We start from the raw sequence: 12,078 nt of genomic DNA on the forward strand, positions 1-12,078 counted from the left end.
CTTAGAAAGAGAGGTGATAGCTGATATGTCACCAATGTATCTATAATTTTTGCTTGTTCCATGCTGTTATATTATCATTCTTGGATGTTTTACAATCATTTTATAGGAACTTTATATCAATTTTTGGGACTAACCTATTGACATAGTGCCCAGTGTCAGTTCCTGTTTTTGCTTGTTTTTTTCTTCGTAAAAAATCAATACCAAACGGAGTCCAAACGCAGCGAAACTTTTTGGAGAATTTTTCTTGACCGGAAGGAACATGATGGGCCAAAGAAGTACCAGAGCAGGGCTCAGAGGAGAGCACAACCCACCTGGGCACGCCCGGGGGCCCAGGCACGCTCTGGTGGGTTGTGCCCACCTCGGTCGCCTCGCGCACCGCCTCTTTGCTCTATAAATACCCTGAAAATCCAAAAAACCTAGGGGAGTCGGCAAAACAAAATTCCAGCCACCGCAAGTTCCACAACCACCAAATCCAATCTAGACACCATCATGGAGGGGTTCATCATCCTCATTGGTGCCTCTTCGATGATGCGTGAGTACTTCATTGTAGACTTACGGGTCCGTAGTTAGTAGCTAGATGGATTCCCCTCTCTCTCTTTGATTCTCAATACAATGGTGTCTTGGAGATCTATTTGATGTAACTCTTTTTGCGGAGTGTTTGTTGGGATCCGATGACCTTTGAGTTTATGGTCAGATCTATTTTATCCATGAAAGTTATTTGAGTCTTCTTTTGATCTCTTATATGCATGATTACTTATAGCCTCGTATTTTTTCTTCGAATATTTGGTTTAGTTAGGCCGACTAGATCATTTTTCTTGCCATGGGAAGAGGTGCTTTGTGATGGGTTCGGTCGTGCGGTGTTCTTTCCCAGTGACAGAAGGGGCAGCAAGACACGTATTGATGGTTGCCATTAAGGCTAACAAGATGGGGTCTATTCCTACATGAATAGATCATGTATACATCATGTCATCGTTCTTATTGCATTACTCCGTTTCTCCATGAACTTAATACACTAGATGCATGCTGGATAGCGGTCGATGTGTTGAGTAAAACTAGTAGATGCAGGCAGGAGTCAGTCTACTAATCTTGGACGTGATGCCTATATAATGATCATTGCCTGGATATCGTCATGATTATTTGAAGTTCTATCAATATCCTAACAGTAATTTTTTTACCCGTCGTATTGCTATTTTTCTCGAGAGAAGCCACTAGTGAAATCTACGGCCCCACGTCTATTCTTTATCACATTTGCTTTCCGATCTATTATTTGCCAATTTTATTTTCAAATCTATTATTTCAAAAACCCAAAAATACCTTGGTGCAATTTTTTTAATTTATTTTATTTCACGTTTCCGCAAGATCTATTTATCCAATCTACTACAAACCAATCTATCTTTTACCCAGGAGGGATTGACAACCCCTCTTACGCGTCGGGTTGCAAGTATTTGTTCTTTGTGTGCATGTACCATTTACATAGTGTTGCTTGGTTCTCCTACTGGTTCCATAACCTTGGTTTTATCACCGAGGGAAATACCTACCGTAGTTGTGCTGCATCATCCCTTCCTGTTCGAGCAAAATACTGACGCGGACATCAGCCATCAAGAAAGGATTTATGGCACTGTTGCCGGGGAGACATCATCAACATCTATCAGGCTCCTAATCACAAATCTCATCTCCTTGCAATTTACATTATTTTCCATTTGCCTCTCGCTTTCATCTCCCCACTTCACCAAAATTTGCCATTTTATTCGCCCTCTTTTTCAATCACCATTTTCTGGTCAGATCTCTTCCTTGCTTGAACTTGTCATCATGAGTGATTTTGGTATGGCAGAAACAGATGATGGCCTAACTCCTAAAATTGGAGGATCTGGCAATCTGGATGCTAAAACTTTTGTTTTGGGGCAAGGGAATATTATGGGAAAAGAACATATTCAAGAATTTTTTAATCGTGTCGGAAATTTGACTCTTGATGACGCTCCTATACTTAGAAGAACTAAATCTTATGCGGAAGCAATTTCAGCACTAGTTCTGAAACTTGAAAATAAATTTATCCGTACCCATCCTACCTTGGAAAGATTGTTTTATGAGCTACCAGTTATAAAGAATCCCAAAGCTAAAAAGTTGGCTACCCTTGTTCTTACGAATGAATTTGATTACATAATACGGGAAGCTAGAGAAATTTTTGATTTTTATGGTATGAAATGTAAAAAACCGGTGATAGATGAGATCCTTTATAATAGTGACTATATGTTGAGACACTTGCTTGGAAATAATTAAATTTTCGATGAGAATCTTAAAAAGGAAATCCCCGTTTTAAATGTAATCCAACAAGTTTTCAATGGTGTTAATCAACACTATTCTTGGATTGTTGCCAGAAATCAAAGGGGATATGATGATAAGCAACTTGATAGTACTAAAGTTAATATGGATATTGTGTTTCAATTTATTTTTGCAAAACCTACTGATAAGAACACATCTAAGGAAAATAAAAAGAAGGTTGACAACACTTGAATCTATGTTTTATGCCTAGCTAGGGGCGTAAAATGATAGAGCTTGTTGGGAGGCAACCCAATGAATAAATTTTATTTTTGCCTTCTTCTTTCTGTTATTGAGTGTTTGCACAATTATGTCTCTGTTATGATTGTGTTTTTAATGTTATAATTAGTGTTTGGGCCAAGCCAATCCTTTGGGATTATGCTTGGTGATAGTTGATTTCATCTTGTTGGAAAACAGAAACGTTTGTGTCTAGTAAAATAATTTTCAGAAATCACACAAGCGACTAAAGCTTCTAATTTTTTACACAAGATTGATATACAAATTTCCTACATCGTGCTAATTTTTCATAAGTTTTGGAGTTACAGAAGTATACGAAGTTTTCAGATTGCTACAGACTGTTCTGTTTTTGACGGATTCTGTTTTCTTTGCGTTGTGTGCTTGTTTTGATGAATCTATGGACTTCATGGGGGGTATCATCCGTAGTAAAGTTGGAATACAGTAGATATAATGCAAAAATAAAAGATGAATGGGTTTGTAACAGTACTTAGAGTAGTGATTTGCTTTGTTATACTAACGGATCTCACGAAGTTTTTGTTGAGTTTTGTGTGATTGAAGTTTTCAAGTTCTGGGTGCGATCATGATGGATGAAGGAATAAGGAGTAAGAAGATCCTAAGCTTGGGTATGCCACTTGGCACTACAAGTTATTATCCAAAGATAAACAAGCAACTAAACTTGGGGATGCCCCGAGTGGCATCCCCTCTTTCTTCTAACGACCATCGGTATTTTACTTGGAGATATATTTTTATTCATCACATATCATGAGTTTTGCTTGGAGCGTCTTGTATTATATGAGTCCTTGCTTGTTTTGCTTTTTAGTTTGTGTCATCTATCCTTGTTGGACACACCTATTTGAGAGAGCCAAAAATTTGCTATGATTTGTTAGAATTGTTCTTTATGCTTCACTTAAATTTTTTGAGCTATGGAATTGCTCTAGTGCTTCACTTATATCTTTTTGAGCATGGTGTGCTTTAATACTGTTGAAGAAATGCTCTCATGCTTCACTTAGATTTAGTTGAGAGTTAGTAAATTTTTGAAGAAATTATCTCATGCTTCACTTATAATATTTTGAGAGAAGAAATTTTTTATGCTCATGTTCTTCACTTAAATTGGTTTGAGATTGTCAAAAAGCAACATATGAAACTAGTCCCAAAGTGATAGATATTCAAGAGGGATGTAATAAAAACTTTCATGAAGATCATTGGACAAAATAAACTTGATTCTTTGTAATTGTTTTGCAATATGATGATATGATATGTGAGTCAAGTTGATGAGTAATTATGCTTTAGTAAGAATATTGGTGTTAAGGTTTTTGATTCCCTATGCAAGCACGAAACTCAATAGTTGTGCAATGAAATTATATCCTACTTGTGGTGCATTATTCGGTGTTAGTTATGCTTAATGCTTGCTTATGTGATTTTTTGTTTCTTGGTTGGATGCTTCTCAATCTTTTTGCTAGCCTTCACTTGTACTAAGTAGATATGCTACTTGTGCATCCAAAATCCTTAAACCCAGTTTTGCCATATGAGTCCACCATACCTACCTATATGCGGTATTCTCGTGCCGTTCTAAGAAAATTTGTATGTGCCATCTCTAATTTTCAAAATAAATTTCATTTTTGTGTGCTCGTACCTCTCATGAAGCGGCAGGGGGTGGCCAATATTTTCCATGCTAGATGTGTTATTCTCAAGATGAGTGTTTATTCACTTGTCATTGCACGAGAGTACGACAAAGGTATTAGGTATGCCCAGTCACGAAGTGAAAAATGAATTTACTTTATGTTGTCAAATAATAAATTCCTTGGAAAGTGTTGGTATGGACGGTACCCGTGGATACGGCTAGCCGTGGAATGTGAAAGTATGGTGGAAAAAGGAATAAACTTTATTTTCTGTTTGGGAACCGCCGATGATATATCTTGCATGGAAAGTGTTGGGAATTACTCGGTCGTTTTCGTTGATGGGAAAAGTCTGCCTCTCAAAAAAAATATCTCTCAATTTTTTCTTTGAGCTCTGGCACCTCTACAAATCCCTACTTCCCTCTGCAAAGGGCCTTTCTATTTACTTTATGCAATTTTTATTTTTACTTGAGTCTCCATCTTCTCTTATAAAGCACCAACTAAGGGGCACGATGATCGTACTTGTTCCATGCTGTTATATTATCATTCTTGGATGTTTTACAATCATTTATAGCAACTTGTATCATTTTTTGGGACTAACCTATTGACATAGTGCCCGGTGCCAGTTCTTGTTTTTTGCTTGTTTTTTACTTCATAGAAAACCAATACCAAACAAAATCCAAACGCGGCGAAACTTTTTGGAGAATTTTTCTAGACCAGAAGGAACACGATGGGCCAAAGAAGTACCAGAAGGGGGCTCCGAGGGGAGCACAATCCACCTGGGCGCGCCTGGGGGCCCAGGCGCGCCCTGGTGGGTTGTGCCCACCTCGGTCACCTCCTGCACCGCCTCTTCGCTCTATAAATACCCCGAAAATGCAAAAAAAAACCTAGGGGAGTCGGTGAAACACAATTCCAGCCGCCGCAAGTTCCAGAACCACCAGATCCAATCTAGACACCATCACAGAGGGGTTCATCATCCTCATTGGTGCCTCTCCGATGATGCGTGAGTACTTCATTGTAGACCTACGGTTCCGTAGTTAGTAGCTAGAGGGCTTCCTCTCTCTCTTTTCATTCTCAATACAATGGTCTCTTGGAGATCTATTTGATGTAACTCTTTTTGCGGTGTGTTTGTTGGGATCCGATGAACTTTGAGTTTCTGATCAGATCTATTTTATCCATGAAAATTATTTGAGTCTTCTTTCGATCTCTTATATGCATGATTACTTATAGCCTTGTATTTCTTCTTCGAATCTTTGGTTTAGTTAGGCCGACTAGATCAATTTTTCTTGCCATGGGAAGAGGCGCTTTGTGATGGGTTCGGTCGTGCAGTGTCCTTTCCTAGTGACAGAAGGGGCAGCAAGACACGTATTGATTGTTGCCATTAAGGATAACAAGATGGGGTCTATTCCTACATGAATGGATCCTGTCTATATCATGTCATCGTTCTTATTGCATTACTCCGTTTCTCCATGAACTTAATACACTAGATGCATGTTGGATAGCGGTCTATGTGTGGAGTAATACTGGTAGATGCAGGTAGGAGTCGGTCTACTAATCTTGGACGTGATGCCTATATAATGATCATTGCCTGGATATTGTCATGATTATTTGAAGTTCTATAAATTGCCTAACAGTAATCTGTTTACCTGTCGTATTGATATTTTTCTTGAGAGAAGCCACTAGTGAAATCTACGACCCCCGGGGTATATTCTTTATCATATTTGTATTCTGATCTATTATTTCCCACTTATATTTTCAGAACTTTTACTTCAAAAACCCAAAAATACCTTGCTGCAATTTTTTGTTATTTATTTTATTTCGCGTTTCCGCGAGATCTATTTATCCAAGCTATTACAAACCAATCTATCTTTTACCCGGGAGGTATTGACAACCTCTCTTACACGTCGGGTTGCAAGTATTTGTTCTTTGTGTGCAGGTACCATTTACATAGTGTTGCTTGGTTCTCCTACTGGTTCGATAACCTTGGTCCCATCACTGGGGGAAATACATACCGTAGTTGTGCTGCATCATCTCTTCCTCTTCGGGGAAAATACTGACACGGACATCAGCCATCAATAGCATTGATCTTCTTCGGGTTAGCTTCAATGCCTCGTTCTGAAACCATAAACCCTCGCAATTTACCAGCAGGTACACCAAAAACACACTTGGCCAGGTTAAGCATCATCTTGTAGACCCGGAGATTGTCAAAGGTTTCCTTCAAATCAGCAAGCAAGGTCTCATTCTTCTTTGACTTGACCATAGTATTATCCACATAAGCATGAACATTGCGCCGAATCTGACCATGAAAACAATTCTGAACACAGCGCTGGTAAGTCACCTGGGCACTCTTGAGCCCAAAAGGCATGGAAACATAGCAGAAAGCCCCAAAAGGTGTGATAAAAGATGTCTTCTCTTGGTCTTTAACTGCCATCTTGATGTGATGATAACCAGAGTAAGCATCCAAAAAGCATAAACTCTCACAACCTGCCATTGCATCAATTATCTGGTCGACATGAGGGAGAGCAAATGGATCAGCTGGACAAGCCTTGTTGAGATCTATCTAATCAACACACATACGCCATGTGCCATTTTTCTTAAGTACAAGCACAGGGTTAGCTAACCACTGATACGTCCATTTTGCATCATACTTTTATATCGATATTTATTGCATTATGGGCTGTTATTACACGTTATGTCACAATACTTATACCTTTTCTCTCTTATTTTACAAGGTTTATATGAAGAGGGAGAATGCCGACACCTGGAATTCTGGGCTGGAAAAGGAGCAAATATTAGAGACCTATTCTGCACAACTCCATGCTACCTCTTGAGCATGCGTTGGTTTTCCCTTGAAGAGGAAAGGGTGATGCAGCAAAGTAGCGTATGTATTTCCCTTAGTTTTTGAGAACCAAGGTAACAATCCAGTAGGAGGCCACACGCAAGTCCCTCGTACCTACACAAACAAATAAGAACCTTGCAACCAACGCGATAAAGGGGTTGTCAATCCCTTCACGACCACTTGCAAAAGTGACATCTGATAGAGATGATAATATTTTTGGTATTTTTATGATAAAGATTGAAAGTAAAGAATGCAAAGTAAAAATAGATTGGAAACTTATATGATGGAAAATAGACCCGGGGGCCATAGGTTTCACTAGTGGCTTCTCTCAAGATAGCATAAGTATTACGGTGGGTGAAATTACTGTCGAGCAATTGATAGAAAAGTGCATAATTATGAGAATATCTAGACATGATCATGTATATAGGCATCACGTCCGCGACAAGTAGACCGACTCCTGCCTGCATCTACTACTATTACTCCACACATCGACCGCTATCCAGCATGCATCTAGAGTATTAAGTTCATAAGAACAGAGTAACGCATTAGGCAAGATGACATGATGTAGAGGGATAAACTCAAGAAATATGATATAAACCCCATCTTTTTATCCTCGATGGCAACAATACAATACGTGTCGTTTCCCAAGATCAATCTAGTAGGCCAAACCAAACTGATAATTCGAAGAGACTTGCAAAGATAACCAATCATACATAAAAGAATTCAGAGAAGATTCAAATATTGTTCATAGATAATCTTGATCATAAACCCACAATTCATCGGATCTCGACAAACACACCGCAAAAAGAGTTACATCAAATAGATCTCCAAGAAGATCGAGGAGAACTTTGTATTAAGATCCAAAGAGAGAGAAGAAGCCATCTAGCTACTAACTATGGACCCGAAGGTCTGTGGTAAACTACTCACACATCATCGGAGAGGCTATGGTGTTGATGTAGAAGCCCTCCGTGATCGATTCCCCCTCCGGCGGAGCGTCGGAAAAGGCCCGAAGATGGGACTCACGGGTACAGAAGGTTGCGGCGGTAGAAATAGGGTTTCGTGGTGCTCCTGGTTGGCTTGGGGTACATGGGTATATATAGGAGGAAGAAGTAGGTCGGTGGAGCTACGAGGGGCCCATGAGGGTGGGGGCGCGCCCAGGGGGCAGGCGCGCCTCCCTACCTCGTGGCCTCCTCGGTTGTTTCTTGACGTCCATTCCAAGTCCTATGGATCACGTTTGTTCCAAAATCACGCTCTCGAAGGTTTCATTCCGTTTGGACTCCGTTTGATATTCCTTTTCTGTGAAACACTGAAATAGGCAAAAAAAAACAGCAATTTGCACTGGGCCTTGGGTTAATAGGTTAGTCCCAAAATAATATTAAAGTGTATAGTAAAGCCCACTAAACATCCAAAACGGATAATATAATAGCATGGAACAATCAAAACTAATAGATACGTTGGAGACGTATCAAGCATCCCAAGCTTAATTCCTTCTCGTCCTCGAGTAGGTAAATGATAAAAACAGAATTTTTGATGTGGAATGCTACCTAGCATATTTCTCAATGTAATTTTCTTTATTGTGGCATAAATGTTCAGATCCGAAAGATTCAAGATAAAAGTTTAATATTGACATGAAAATAATAATACTTCAAGCATACTAACCAAGCAATTATGCCTTCTCAAAATAACATAGCCAAAGAAAGCTCATCCCTACAAAATCATATAGTTTGGCCATGCTTCATTTTCATCACACAAGATGCTCTCATCTTGCACAACCCCGATGACAAGCCAAGCAATTGTTTCATACTTTAGTAATCTCAAACTTTTTTCAACTTTCACGCAATACATGAGCGTGAGCCATGGATATGGCACTATGGGTGGAATAGAATATGATGATGGGGGTTGTGTGGAGAAGACAAAAAAGGAGAAAGTCTCACATTGACGCAGCTAATCAACGGGCTAGGGAGATGCCCATCAATTGATGTCAATGCAAGGAGTAGGGATTGCCATGCAACGGATGCACTAGAGCTATAAATGTATGAAAGCTCAACAAAAGAAACTAAGTGGGTGTGCATCCAACTTGCTTGCTCACGAAGACCTAGGGCATTTGAGGAAGCCCATTGTTGCTATATACAAGCCAAGTTCTATAATGAAAAATTCCCACTAGTATATGAAAATGACAAAACAAGAGACTCTCTATCATAAAGATCATGGTGCTACTTTGAAGCACAAGTGTGGAAAAAGGATAGTAGCATTGTCCCTTTTATTTCACTTTTTTCCTTTTTTTGGGCCTTCCCTTTTTTTGGCCTTTCTCTTTTTTTTATTTGGGACAATGCTCTATTAATGATGATCATCACACTTCTATTTATTTACAACTCGATGATTACAACTCGATACTAGAACAAAATATGACTCTATATGAATGCCTCCGGCGGTGTACCGGGATGGGCAATGGATCAAGAGTGACATGTATGAAATAATATGCATGGTGGCTTTGCCACAAATATGATGTCAACTACATGATCATGCAAGGCAATATGACAATGATGAAGCGTGTCATAATAAACGGAACAGTGGAAAGTTGCATGGCAATATATCTCGGAATGGCTATGGAAATGCCATAATAGGTAGGTATGGTGGCTGTTTTGAGGAAGATATAAGGAGGTTTATGTGTGATAGAGCGTATTGTATCACGGGGTTTGGATGCACCGGCGAAGTTTGCACCAACTCTCAAGGTGAGAAAGGGCAATGCACGGCACCGAAGAGGCTAGCAATGATGGAAGGTTGAGAGTGCATATAATCCATGTACTCAACATTAGTCATAAATAACTCACATACTTATTGCAAAAATATACAAGTCATCAAAAACCAAGCACGACGCGCATGCTCCTAGGGGGATAGATTGGTAGGAAAAGGCCATCGCTCGTCCCCGACCGCCACTCATAAGGATGACAATCAAAGAACACCTCATGTTTCAAATTTGTTACACAACGTTTACCATACGTGCATGCTACGGGACTTGCAAACTTCAACACAAGTATTTCTCAAATTCACAACTATTCAACTAGCACAACTTTAATATCACTATCTCCATAGCTCAAAACAATCATCAAGTATCAAACTTCTCCTAGTATTCAATGCACTTATATGAAAGTTTTTATTATATCCATCTTGGATGCCTATCATATTAGGACTAATTTTATAGCCAAAGCAATAAAGCACTCTCAAAATAATATAAGTGAAGCATGAGAGATCAATAATTTCTATAAAATAAAACCACCACCGTGCTTTAAAAGATATAAGTGAAGCACTAGAGCAAAATTGTTTAGCTCAAAAGATATAAGTGAAACACATAGAGTATTCTAATAAATTCTGATTAATGTGTGTCTCTTCCAAAAGGTGTGTACACCAAGGATGATTGTGGTGAACTAAAAAGTAAAGACTCAAATCATACAAGACGCTCCAAGCAAAACACATATCATGTGGTGAATAAAAATATAGCTCCACGTAAAGTTACCGATGGACAAAGACAAAAGAGGGGATGCCTTCCGGGGCATCCCCAAGCTTAGGCTTTTTGGTTGTCCTTGGATTTTACCTTGGGGTGCCTTGGGCATCCCCAAGCTTAGGCTCTTGCCACTCCTTGTTCCATAATCCATCAAATTTTTATCCAAAACTTGAAAACTTCACAACACAAAACTTAACAGAAAATCTTGTGAGCTCCGTTAGCGAGAGAAAACAAAACACCACTTCAAGGTACTGTAATGAACTCATTCTTTATTTATATTGGTGTTAAACCTACTGTATTCCAACTTCTCTATGGTTCATAACCTCCTATACTAGCCATAGATTCATCAAAATAAGCAAACAACACACGAAAAACAGAATCTGTCAAAAATAGAACAGTCTGTAGTAATCCGTATCAAACACATACTTCTGGAACTCCAAAAATTCTAAAATAAATTTCTGGACGTGAGGAATTTATCTATTAATCTCGTGAGCACTAAAGTTTTTGTTTTTTACAGCAAGATCATAAAGACTTCACCCAAGTCTTCCCAAAGGTTCTACTTGGCACAAACACTAATTAAAACATAAAACCACATATAAACAGAAGCTAGATGAATTATTTATTACTAAACAGAACCAAAAATCTAGAAACAAAAATAAAATTGGGTTGCCTCCCAACAAGCGCTATTGTTAACGCCCCTAGCTAGGCATTGAGATTTCGATGATGCTCACACGAAGACAAGAATTGAAGCATAAAGAGAGCATCATATAGCACATGACAAACACATCTAAGTCTAACATACTTTCTATGCATAGGCATTTTATAGGCCAACAAATTATCATGGCAAGCAAAAACTAGCATATGCAAGGAAGCGGAAAGAAACAATAGCAATCTCAACATAAAGAGAGGTAATTTAGTAACGTGAAAATTTCTACAACCATATTTTCCTCTCTCATAATAATTACATGTAGGATCATAAGCAAATTCAACAATATAGCTATCACAAAACATATACTCAACACGATCCACATGCATGCGAAGTTGACACTCTTCCAAAATAGTGGGATTATCATTAACTAAAGTCATGACCTCTCCAAACCCACTTTTATCAAAAATACCATAAGATTGAACATTCTCCAAATATGTGGGATCTAAAGTTGACACTCTTCCAAACCCACTTTCAATATTATTGCAAACATTATTATCAATCTCATATTCATCATGGGGCTTAAATAAATTTTCAAAATCATAAGAAGAATCACCCCAATCATGATCATTGCAACAAATAGTAGTCATAGCAAAACTAGCATCCCCAAGCTTGAGGTTTTGCATATCATTAACACAATTGACATTAAGAGAATTTATAATAACATCATTATGATCATGCTTTTGATTCAAGGAACTATCAAGTATGGGTGCAATAGCAATAATCTCATGTTTAACATAAGGAACTATAGCAAATTCATCTTCATAAATATTGGCATCGTGGCCATAAGAATAGCAAGCATCATGTTCATCAAGGGATATTTCAATATAATCATTAGAATCATAATTATCTACAGATTCGT

Source organism: Triticum aestivum, chromosome 7D, assembly GCF_018294505.1.
Source record: "Triticum aestivum cultivar Chinese Spring chromosome 7D, IWGSC CS RefSeq v2.1, whole genome shotgun sequence".
Taxonomy (NCBI): Eukaryota; Viridiplantae; Streptophyta; class Magnoliopsida; order Poales; family Poaceae; genus Triticum; species Triticum aestivum.